The sequence below is a fragment of the Austrofundulus limnaeus genome, unplaced genomic scaffold (genome assembly GCF_001266775.1).
Source record: "Austrofundulus limnaeus strain Quisiro unplaced genomic scaffold, Austrofundulus_limnaeus-1.0 Scaffold100, whole genome shotgun sequence".
Lineage (NCBI taxonomy): Eukaryota > Metazoa > Chordata > Actinopteri > Cyprinodontiformes > Rivulidae > Austrofundulus > Austrofundulus limnaeus.
In genome coordinates, this window is record NW_013952502.1 from 705,034 (window position 1) to 714,928 (window position 9,895).

The 9,895-nt window shown below is 38.5% G+C and overlaps 1 protein-coding gene across 1 annotated transcript in view; it reads left to right on the forward strand.

The window, feature by feature from the left end:
- Positions 1–9,895, forward strand: part of ptprn2 (protein tyrosine phosphatase receptor type N2) — a gene marked incomplete at its 5' end in the record, with an annotated part of 140,991 nt that overhangs the window by 90,482 nt on the left and 40,614 nt on the right.

Sequence of the window (9,895 nt, forward strand, 5' to 3'; positions counted from 1 at the left end):
CCCCCCCACTGATGTGCCATAGCCCTTCAAGCTTTCCTTGTAAATGAGTTTCTTTATGGAAATTAGACAGGCAGCCTTGGACCCCTGAGCTGTCCGGATCCCAAGGCATGCTGGGAGCTAAGTGGATGTGGTCTGTACGCTGCAGGACAGTTGCCAATGGCAACAGCCATCACACGTTGCACAGACAAGATCATTTTCTTGTGGTATGCTGTCTCCTTTCTGGTGTGTCTGCTTTTTATCACTCATCTGCCTCCCACTTGTATCTTTTTTAGCTCCACTCATCTCACTCCACATTGTGTCTTCATCATGTTCCTTCTAATTACCTCTGAATCATACCCCCCTCCCTCCCCCCTTTATGATTTTCACTCTGACTTTAGTCATGTTCTTTGTGTGCCCCGTCTTCACCTCCCCTTTCATTCTTTTATTCCCACTCAGAATGATTCCTGCGCTTTAGCCAGCACCGGTACGGGGCTATGTGTTTGTCATATTGGGCCTATTTGTAGATAATTAGCTGCAATAATAGCCTCTCTGCAGGGGGAGGGGGGTGCAGGTGTAAGGGTTGGATGAATAGAAAGAGGGAAGGAGGAAAAGAAAGAATTTGTCTTCCACCTCATGGGGACCAAGTCTGAGCCAGGCTGTGACTGTGGAAGTCCACGTCAAAGGGGCAATGTTATGTGTTTCTCAYGCTTATGTTTAAATACTATACCATAATAAAGTATCTATGTCACCTTTAGCTGTTATTAAAATGCTGTTTTTATGTTTAAAAWGAAAATAAACTTATATTCTCATCACTTCCTCTTCTAAACACCTTGAAATTGGCCTCTGTCCCTTTAAGAACCACCTTCCGCTACTGTCCCGCCCATTTCAGTGTGGGGGGACTCGCGCKTGCGCTATGATGCAGYTTACTCGGCATCTGAAAATACATTTCCTCAAAGGTATTTAGAATCTGAAAAGAGCTTCACTGAGTGAGAGCTGGTTAGCAGCTCAGCWGACAGTTTAAGTTTCACTTTCAGTTTCACTCGTTCTGCTGAGAGCCWGCAGGAGTCATGGGCGGGGTGTGTGGGGTGGRGAGGTGTGCTCCGTGAYGAGGAAGCTCAGCTTTGAGACACATCCCAGRGGCGTTTCTGGTCCCCACCTGTCRTTTTGCTCCTCAGCATGGCTGCCTAAAAACGCTGCAGGATTTCTCAAACATGCATGAATGAGGTTTTGGGCAGAGATTATAACATTATATATAACATGATATAAAACTCAAAAAAATTGATTTTACATGATATTGCCCCTTTAAAGGTGGACTGAATTTACTGTACTACGGTTAGTGAGTTTGCAAAGTGCAAATCCTTAAAACTCATTTGGAGGATGTTTTTTTCTTATGAAAAGCAGCTCAGTCTGGACTTTGTTGAGTTTGCATCCAAGAATCTGAGACTCAAGAATAAGTTGGCGGAGGAATAAAATGACAGCTTTTGACAGTTCAGTATGTTGAATACGCTCTTCAGATATATTAGTTTAAAAGGTGTTACACCAAAAAAAAAACCCATTTCCAATAAATTTTCTCCAAATTGACGGCAGTTATAAGTGAATGCATGTGAGGGGCTGCAGAGAGGGTCTTCTTTAGTCTGCCTATTAGTGAAATATGCTAGGTGAAATTGCTCTGTGAGTCCATTACAGGGACAGAGCAGGAAATTAAGCTGTACTATGAGTTATTTTCTTCTTTAATTTTTTCTTCTTCTTCTTCTTCTTCTCTCCTTTTGAACAAAACCACCACAGCGGTTTGCATCATTAAGTCTTATCACTGACAACTCCCCACCCCTTTCCTTTCTTGGCTTTTATTTAAGAGGTGACAAATGACAAAAGAGCTTAGGAAGATGTCCAGATAGAGCGGACGTCGATACAAGCAGATGCACGCRAGGATAAGTAAATGTCAAAGTGGGCAGGAGAGGACATTAGTCAATAAGCTGAGCAATATCTACTCTACTATAGATTGCATGGCAGTTGGCTTATTGAGGACACACACAAAAAGAGGGGGGAGGGAAGAAAAACAACTTTTCTTACGTGTATAAAATAAACAATGCGGCGTGTTTTCAGAGTAGCGGATCTTATTAACAGCTGTTTCCCAGGTGAGCGTCGCAGACATACAGAGCTTTCCTCACAGCAATTTATGAATCTGTGAATGTGTGAAAAGCTGAATCACAGAGAAGAAGTAAAGCGGAAAGAAAGTCATGGTTGATGTGATCCAGCACTAACTGGCTGTGCTGCATACATATAAATATACAGTGTATTCACAGTGAACTGAAACTGCATGTAAGAAACATGGTGTTATCGGACTTTCACCGTGTGAGTGTGGAAAATAAAACCTGGCAGATGATAAGACACATCGGCTCCTCTCTGACATAATTGTTCCTAAGCAGCTCTGCGAGTGTCTGTCCCTCGATGCGTCCGCCCTCCCTGCCTCGTCGACTCGTCTTTCTGTGTCAGAGATGAAAACAGCACCGAGGCAAAGGATGCTGACAGCCAGAGAGGCGAGGGAATAAAACCCAGGCTTAGAAACACGGTTTGTTGTTGGGGAGGGTCAAGTCTGTCAATAAAAGGCAGATGTTTTTGAAAAGATTTTAAATATTCCTCGGTGCTTATGTTGTGTGCAAGATCAGAAATAACAACCTCTGGTGTTCTGAAAAATGCGAGCGAATGACCTTTAAATCTGACTTGATGCTTGTGAGATGGTATTTAATCCACAAAATATTTTCTTAGGTTCAATATKTACCAGACAATTAGAGCCTTAAGGGGATGTTTTAGATTTTTGTTTTCTGATGTGGGAAGTAGGGGGGCAGATGGTGCTGGAGCACCCCATAATGGATGCCAGAGGATATGCATCTATAGATACATTGTTAAATAATGAGTTTATAAATCTGTATTGTTATAATTGTGTGCAAATTTTTACAGCCGCTTAAACTAAGCAGAGAAGCATTAGGTTATGATTTCAACTTTATAGTTATTGCTGGTCCAAAATAAATGTAATATTTTAAATGTTCATATCCATAAAACACAACACAACACTTACTGCAAGTCTGCATTAGTATAATATTCTTCATGTGGATGTTTATGGTCATGCAGACTCACACATGCCGCCCCAACTGAAACACGTTTCCTTTTTTTTAAATAGGATTCTGTTGAAAGGTTGTGGATAAATAACATATTAATTGTCTGAATGACCTCAGTTTGGATAAATAGAACCAACTAACCAGATGGATGAGTGTAATGATTTGAGGAAGACCCGTACTAAAAAAAGACTTCTGCCAAACTAAATAAATACAATCTTAAAGACCTTTAAATAACCTTTATATTGCAATCATTTTAGCCTATAACATGGATAATCTGACAGGAACGTTAGGGTCTTTTCACCGTATGTGCTCCAGGCTGCACCAGAAAGGCTACAGCTATTTTATGCAAATAATTATCTAAAGCAAAACTGATGTTGATCAATGAAAGAGTTCATTAAATAGTGTTTGCTTAAGTTACTATAATTTTTTTGAGACTGAAGTTGTATTAAGATGTCAGAAATCCATTCAGACTAACACTTAATTTGTACATTCTGCTCAAAACTGAACACAGTTTCTCCAAACTGAGAGTATTTAAAGAGCTATTTACACGTTTGTTTATAAGCTTTCCATGGATCCCCACTTCAAAAAATCTGAACTTGTGCTTTTTTATATTCCACTCTTAACCCTGTAAATAAAAATCTGATAGAAAAAAGTAACAATGTGCAAAAGCTTTCTGCAAGACTAAAAATGCAATATTACTCACACACAACAAAAACTTGGTACTTGATGTGTTTTTTTCTCAGTTTTGTTTTTCTCTCAATACTGTATTTCCAAATGAAACACACGATTCCACATTAGGCCTGAACGAGATGTGTCCCAGGTGACTAAGATGGTGGTTAAATTAAGATTCATTGACATTTTGACAGCAGTCTTATGTGCAGAATAAGTCCAACTGCTTGTGTGGAGAGGCTTTCATTATGCACAGAATTCCCAGAGCTGCATGCCAGCTGATTATTCAACCACTAAATTTAAATCCTATATGGCAGACGGTGAGTCTCTGCGCTGTTGCCTATGTGTGTTGTTTATCCTGTTTTCAAGTCTAAATGTATATATTATATTAATGTTTTTGTGACTGCAGTGTTTGTCCCTAATGCTTACTTTAAATAATATTTACATGGTAAAGTTGGCATTAATGGTTTTGCCCATGTGTGCGTTCATTTGTCTGTCTGTTGGCAAAAAATCTCAGGAGCCTGTGGATTGATTTTACTTAAACTAACTAAAAAAATATACTGAAACAAAACTGGATTAAAACTAAATAAAATCTGTGAATTTTCATCTACAACTGTTAACTTCAGGCCCAAATCTAATTCAAGATGGCTGCTACAGCTAGAGGACCTTAGAAAAAACAGAAAAAGCTATGATGCTCATATGTCAAAAACAAGACAAGTGGGCCTAATATGGCTCATGAATGGTTTTCGTCCGGCCCAATAAAAAAAAAAGAAAAAAAAGAATTTGTGGCTTCCAATTTAGTATTAATGTCTCACGATAAGCTGCTTTAAAGCCAGCGTCGAATATAAAATAAATCTCCCATAATGCATGCTGATTATGCATGGGAATTCCCCATCGGAAAGTGGTACTGTTTAAAATTCAAGACTTACCAAAACTCAACAGTGAGTAAAACTCTCCTACTTTTACTTGTAATAGTATTTATGTATTATTTATTGTATCATTTAGTCAGACATACACGTAGTACTTTTCAGTGTTGTTAAGAGGACGTGTTAAAACACTGTTTCTATGCAGGAAATACCATGTAGAGTTCAGTAGTTCAGGTGTTGTTTGTTAGCGGTTCTTAGTCATTATAATGAGACAATAAAGAGAGGAGGAATGGGGCTTTTCCTTGTTTAGTCAAAGTTAAACATTGAAGTTAATTACAACTGGCCCTTTGAGGGCCAATATAACTCTCATGTGGCCCTCAGTGAAAATGAATTTGACATCCCCAACGCAAACAATTTTACAGATATTGAGCTAAAACTAAAGAGAGTTATTCACAAAACATAAATAAGCACTAACAGATCTTGCAAAATTACACAATATTGCATGAGATTGTGTTTATTATCATTTACAAGGTTCGATCAAAACAACTGTAATTCAGATATTTCTTCAAGGAAGGTGGGGTCTTCACTTTTCTGTGTTGGCTGTTACGATGCTTGCTTCACACCAAGTTATTCAACATGCTGCCTGTTTATTGGCAGCTATGAAACCTCAAACTGAACCTGATGTTACATTAGTGGGTTTCATAAAAACTAAACTCTAACAACAACAAGCTTTTATGTTTTGTTGTCCCTGCTTTGTTATAAAAAAATTGCATATAATTTAGCCTGAACTCCGTCACTTTCATTTCCACATATACGATCAAAACTTGAACAACTACATTTTGTAAAATCACTCTCAGCTCACTTAGTGGGATTTGATATCCTCATGGTGGAGCGATGATCACATTGAATTTGCATTTTGTTTTGATGGAAGTTTTTTATTTTTTTATTTTTTTGCATGAATACTGATTTCATTTTCTTTTAGAACAGGCAACATTAGTGTATGTTGCTTCCCTTTAATCTAACAAAGCTCGCATCTTGTGCAACCAGCAGCCACTGCAGTTCCCCCGAGCAAATAGAACAAATCATTTTAGCATCGACTTCAAAGCGAAAACTACATTGACCATTTCCTTCCTGAGCAAAAAGACATGACGACTGAAGGCGATAAATATAAAAGTGTGACAAGTTGTGCATGTTTTCCCATGTTTTAAAGCAGGAATCACAAGATAGGAAAAGTATATTTTATGTAAATTTGAATATTGTTTATTCTTATTTAAGCATGAATGTCCTCAGAGAAAATAATAGCAGCAATGTGAGATAAATGCTCTTCCCGTTCTTGTTTTGTTTGCTGTGTATAAATGGAGACTTGACGTATTTCTATCAGCCAATCAATCACAGACTGGCCATCAATTACTTTTCCCACACTGAGAGCCTGTGCAGTTTTCTTCAGACACTGTAATAAACCCAAACAATAAGAAAAAAATTGCTGTCTATAAAAATTTCTACAGTGTAGGAAGGGCAGTCTGGCTGCTTTAAAAGTGGCTAAAATGCCATTTCTGTGGCAGATCTGGATGTGAAATGTCACAGTGGAGCAGCCCCACTGTGCTGATGCCTCTTTGGAGACTCCAGCTGCCTTCCACTGATGAAAGCCCGTCCAGCAGCTCCATTTCTCTGCAACCTTTTAGCATCACCTGACCTTTGGACTGCAGAAATGCCTTTGATACCATGCCATGCATCTTGGTATTTGCCTCTATATASCATGACGTGTGCTCTCCTTCAAGAAAAAGGAGTTACTTGTCTGTTTTTAATGGGTATCAGAATATAAAGTGTTTACTCTCCTATCCTTTGCTTCTTTTTATTCTTCTAGCTTTGTTGAAGAGGTTATTTTGTGGACTTGAGAGTAYATCCATTTAGCTTATAGAAAGAAAACTCATATTTTGCATAGGGATTTTTTTCTAAATATAAAACTCAAAGATCATGGGTTTTTTTTATTTATTTTTATTTTACTTTGTTGTTCATCATTATTATCAATTAATCTAGCTGGGGAAATTCCTAATCACCTGAATGTTTCGTCGAGCAAATCAAGTAATTTTTAAATTCCTTCTTGCATCCAATAAAACTAGCCGTGTGCAGTATCTGTCTCTTYGTAAATAAGTGTTTCCCTCCTGCTGCCTACTCTTGTTTTACTCAAACAAATCCACTTTTTAATCTGTCACAAACACGTGTTGTACTTTAATCATAACCATTGTCTCACTTGTTGGAACAAACAATTGTTTGTGCATATTTGTTGACTGCTGTTTGGCAGCAGGAGGGTTGAAGGCTGGGTGCCTGGCTTGGAGGGGGGCATGGGGAAGGGGAGGAAGCCTGCAGGGTCCACAGCTGGATAGCATGGCAGAGGTTTTAAATGTCAGTGTTGAAGGGGGCTGCGGCTGCCATTTGGCTTGAGAAGCGTTATGCCATGGGACTGGCAGTGGGATGCTGGGGGAGCTCCTGGTCACAGCCATGGAGCTCTCACCTTCTGCCATTTATCATGCAGCCACTTGCCTAGCACATCTGGCACCTTAGCACCGACAGCAGCAGGAAAAGCCCCCGCCGCAGGCTAACCAGTGGCCCATMGTAATCGTTTTAACATCGCAGCAAAATTAGAGCCATCGTATGTCTTTGATACTTTTAATCCAGATTGTTTCTTTTGACTATAAATGTCAGAAAAGCAGCTAAAGCGTAAAGAATGGTTGTTCGGGAAGAACAGTGTTTTATGGTTGTGACTGAGTTCTTAAAAAGGGATTAACCGTAATCCTAAGCACCTACCATGGCAGTTATGATGTTGAAAGATGTGACAGGGGATCCTCTAATGTTCATCTCGACATATAAAGTAGTCAGAACAGTGTTTTTCTTTTAGCAAACACCGCATTTTAAATGTGCAGTAGCTGTRAAGCTGCACAATAATTATTGCTCGGTGAGCGCACAATATGGAAACCACTTTGCTCTGAGTAAATTAAACGTAATCAACTGTCATATCATCTTTTATTGACTTTAATTGACTGTAATTGCGAATCCTGCTGTAACTGCTAGTTACTTTCTGCATGGCAAGGTCAACTAAATTGCTTGATGAGCTGTTATGGTCTTTAATATGATGACCTTGACTATAAAGAGTGTGTGAAGATCTTGTCTTTGTGTGGATAAAGCATAAAATAATTGCCCACTGTGCTACAGTGGCTAGTTTTACAGCATCTTCTTACAACATTCACAGCTTGAAGTTGCAGTGTTTTGATGGTTTGACAAGATTTAGACATGACACCGGATATAAAATTTGTAAATGATCAATAATAACAGCTCTGCTCATATGTAAATGTGTTTAAACATTATTCTTTTTCCTGATTTTAAAGGGGCTTTTTTGTTAACACAATTAAACTGAAAGATCAAATATATGAAGTCGGGTTCTAGGGAAAGGTTATGAATAAGTATCTTACTTGTTGTAGATAGCTCTTTGAATGACCACAATTTGGATAAATAAAAGAATAGTGTTCCCTATGCAATCAATATGTGACGTCAGCAAGTCACCGCATGTCAGTCAAGCTGAACTGCAGCTACAATAGAGTCCAGTGCCGAAGCCGTGGTTTGCGCCGAAAACATAAAGCTTAATAATGGTATTGATAACCTCATATGCAAGGTATTTGTTTTTTGCCGTTTCCAAAGCTGRTTACTCAGGGAGAGAAATGTGATTGTTGGATTCGACTCCGTGGCCAGGGTTTGCCTTCGACCAGAAAAATGTAAGGAGGAGTACCTACATCTGTTCAAAACACTTTGTTGGAGGAAACAGACCGACACCCTGCGCCTATACCAGCAACTGCTCTCCCTSAACAGGTTTGTCCATCCTTTGTGTTTTTTTCCTGCTTTATTCTTTCCTGTCAGAAAGTAACCAGAGCACTGAACGTTTATTTCTTTTTCAAACTGCCTATGTAAATGCGTTTGATTTAGTGCTTATTTCTGCTTCTGGGTCGTACAGTTATTTAGATAATAATAATAATAGTAATTCACGGGTTTTTCTTGGGTACACAACATAGCTTGCTAACAGCTAACGCGGGATAACAATGCGGGAACAAAACTTACGGTACCTTTTTATCAGTTCAACACGGTTTAGTTGAGTGTTGCTGCATCCCTCTACAATCATACTCACTTTTGGCACCTGGAACGTCATCTTTGTTTACAATTACATGAAAAAAAGCTTTGGATTCAGGCATGAGGTATGTGGTCCACTGCGAAATTTGTCTGACATCTGGGACTTCAGGGATTCCTGRAAATTCTTGTGATGTCATCCCTGACCAACGCTATTCAGTTCAAATTCAAAAGTACATTATTGATCATAAAGGGAAATTACAGTTTGGAACTGTAATTGTAATCAGAAGTGATGAACTAATGGCTAGTTCTATTGGGACAAAGTCCAAAATGGATCATATCTTCTTAAAATAACTCAGATTTTTTTTAGATTAGAGTTGTTTAAAGACAACAGCAATCTAGATTAGACTGGGGTAAGCTTTCATTGGTATAAACTCAGCTTAATAAAACTCTTTTTCTCTAAACTGGAGTCGTTCAAAGCGCTGCCTACAACAAGTGAGATATTAATTTTTCATAACCTTTCCACAGAACCTGACTTCAAAAGATCGCTTTAAAATCACTCCATGTCKTAGTCCCAAGAGGCCATTTTCCCACAATCTGAAGACAATTGTTTTGTTCCTTGTTTTTCAATCTAAAGATAAAATGCATCAAGTYATCTTCAAGGTTTGAATATAAATAACTGTAGAGAAGATCAGCCTTAACAGCTTTCTGTGGCCTGCTGTGATGAGAGTTTTCCTCTACATATCTGAGATATGTTCATGTATAGATGGCTGCCAACAGGCTCATTTACATTCACGAGCAGCCCCATCATCTCAGGTGTTTGTTGCAAATGCACAGATGCAGCTAACAGCCGGCGTGGTAAGGATAGATCACTTGTAAAGAGTAAGGAATTATAAGGATTTGAACAGTGGCTGCTAAACACAAACTAAAAAAAAAAACAAAACTATAGCTTGGTTAAAAACAGCAAGATTTGTTTCATACAATTTTCATACATTTTACATAGAACATAAAAATAAAAGAGAAAATTAAAAATTGTCCTACTTTGGGACAATTTTGTGTTATTCTGTGAGATTATTTTTTGTGCAGTTCTGTGCAGAGCATCTGATTGTTGAGAACAACAAAATGTGAATGGATCTCAGTAAACCAAAGCCC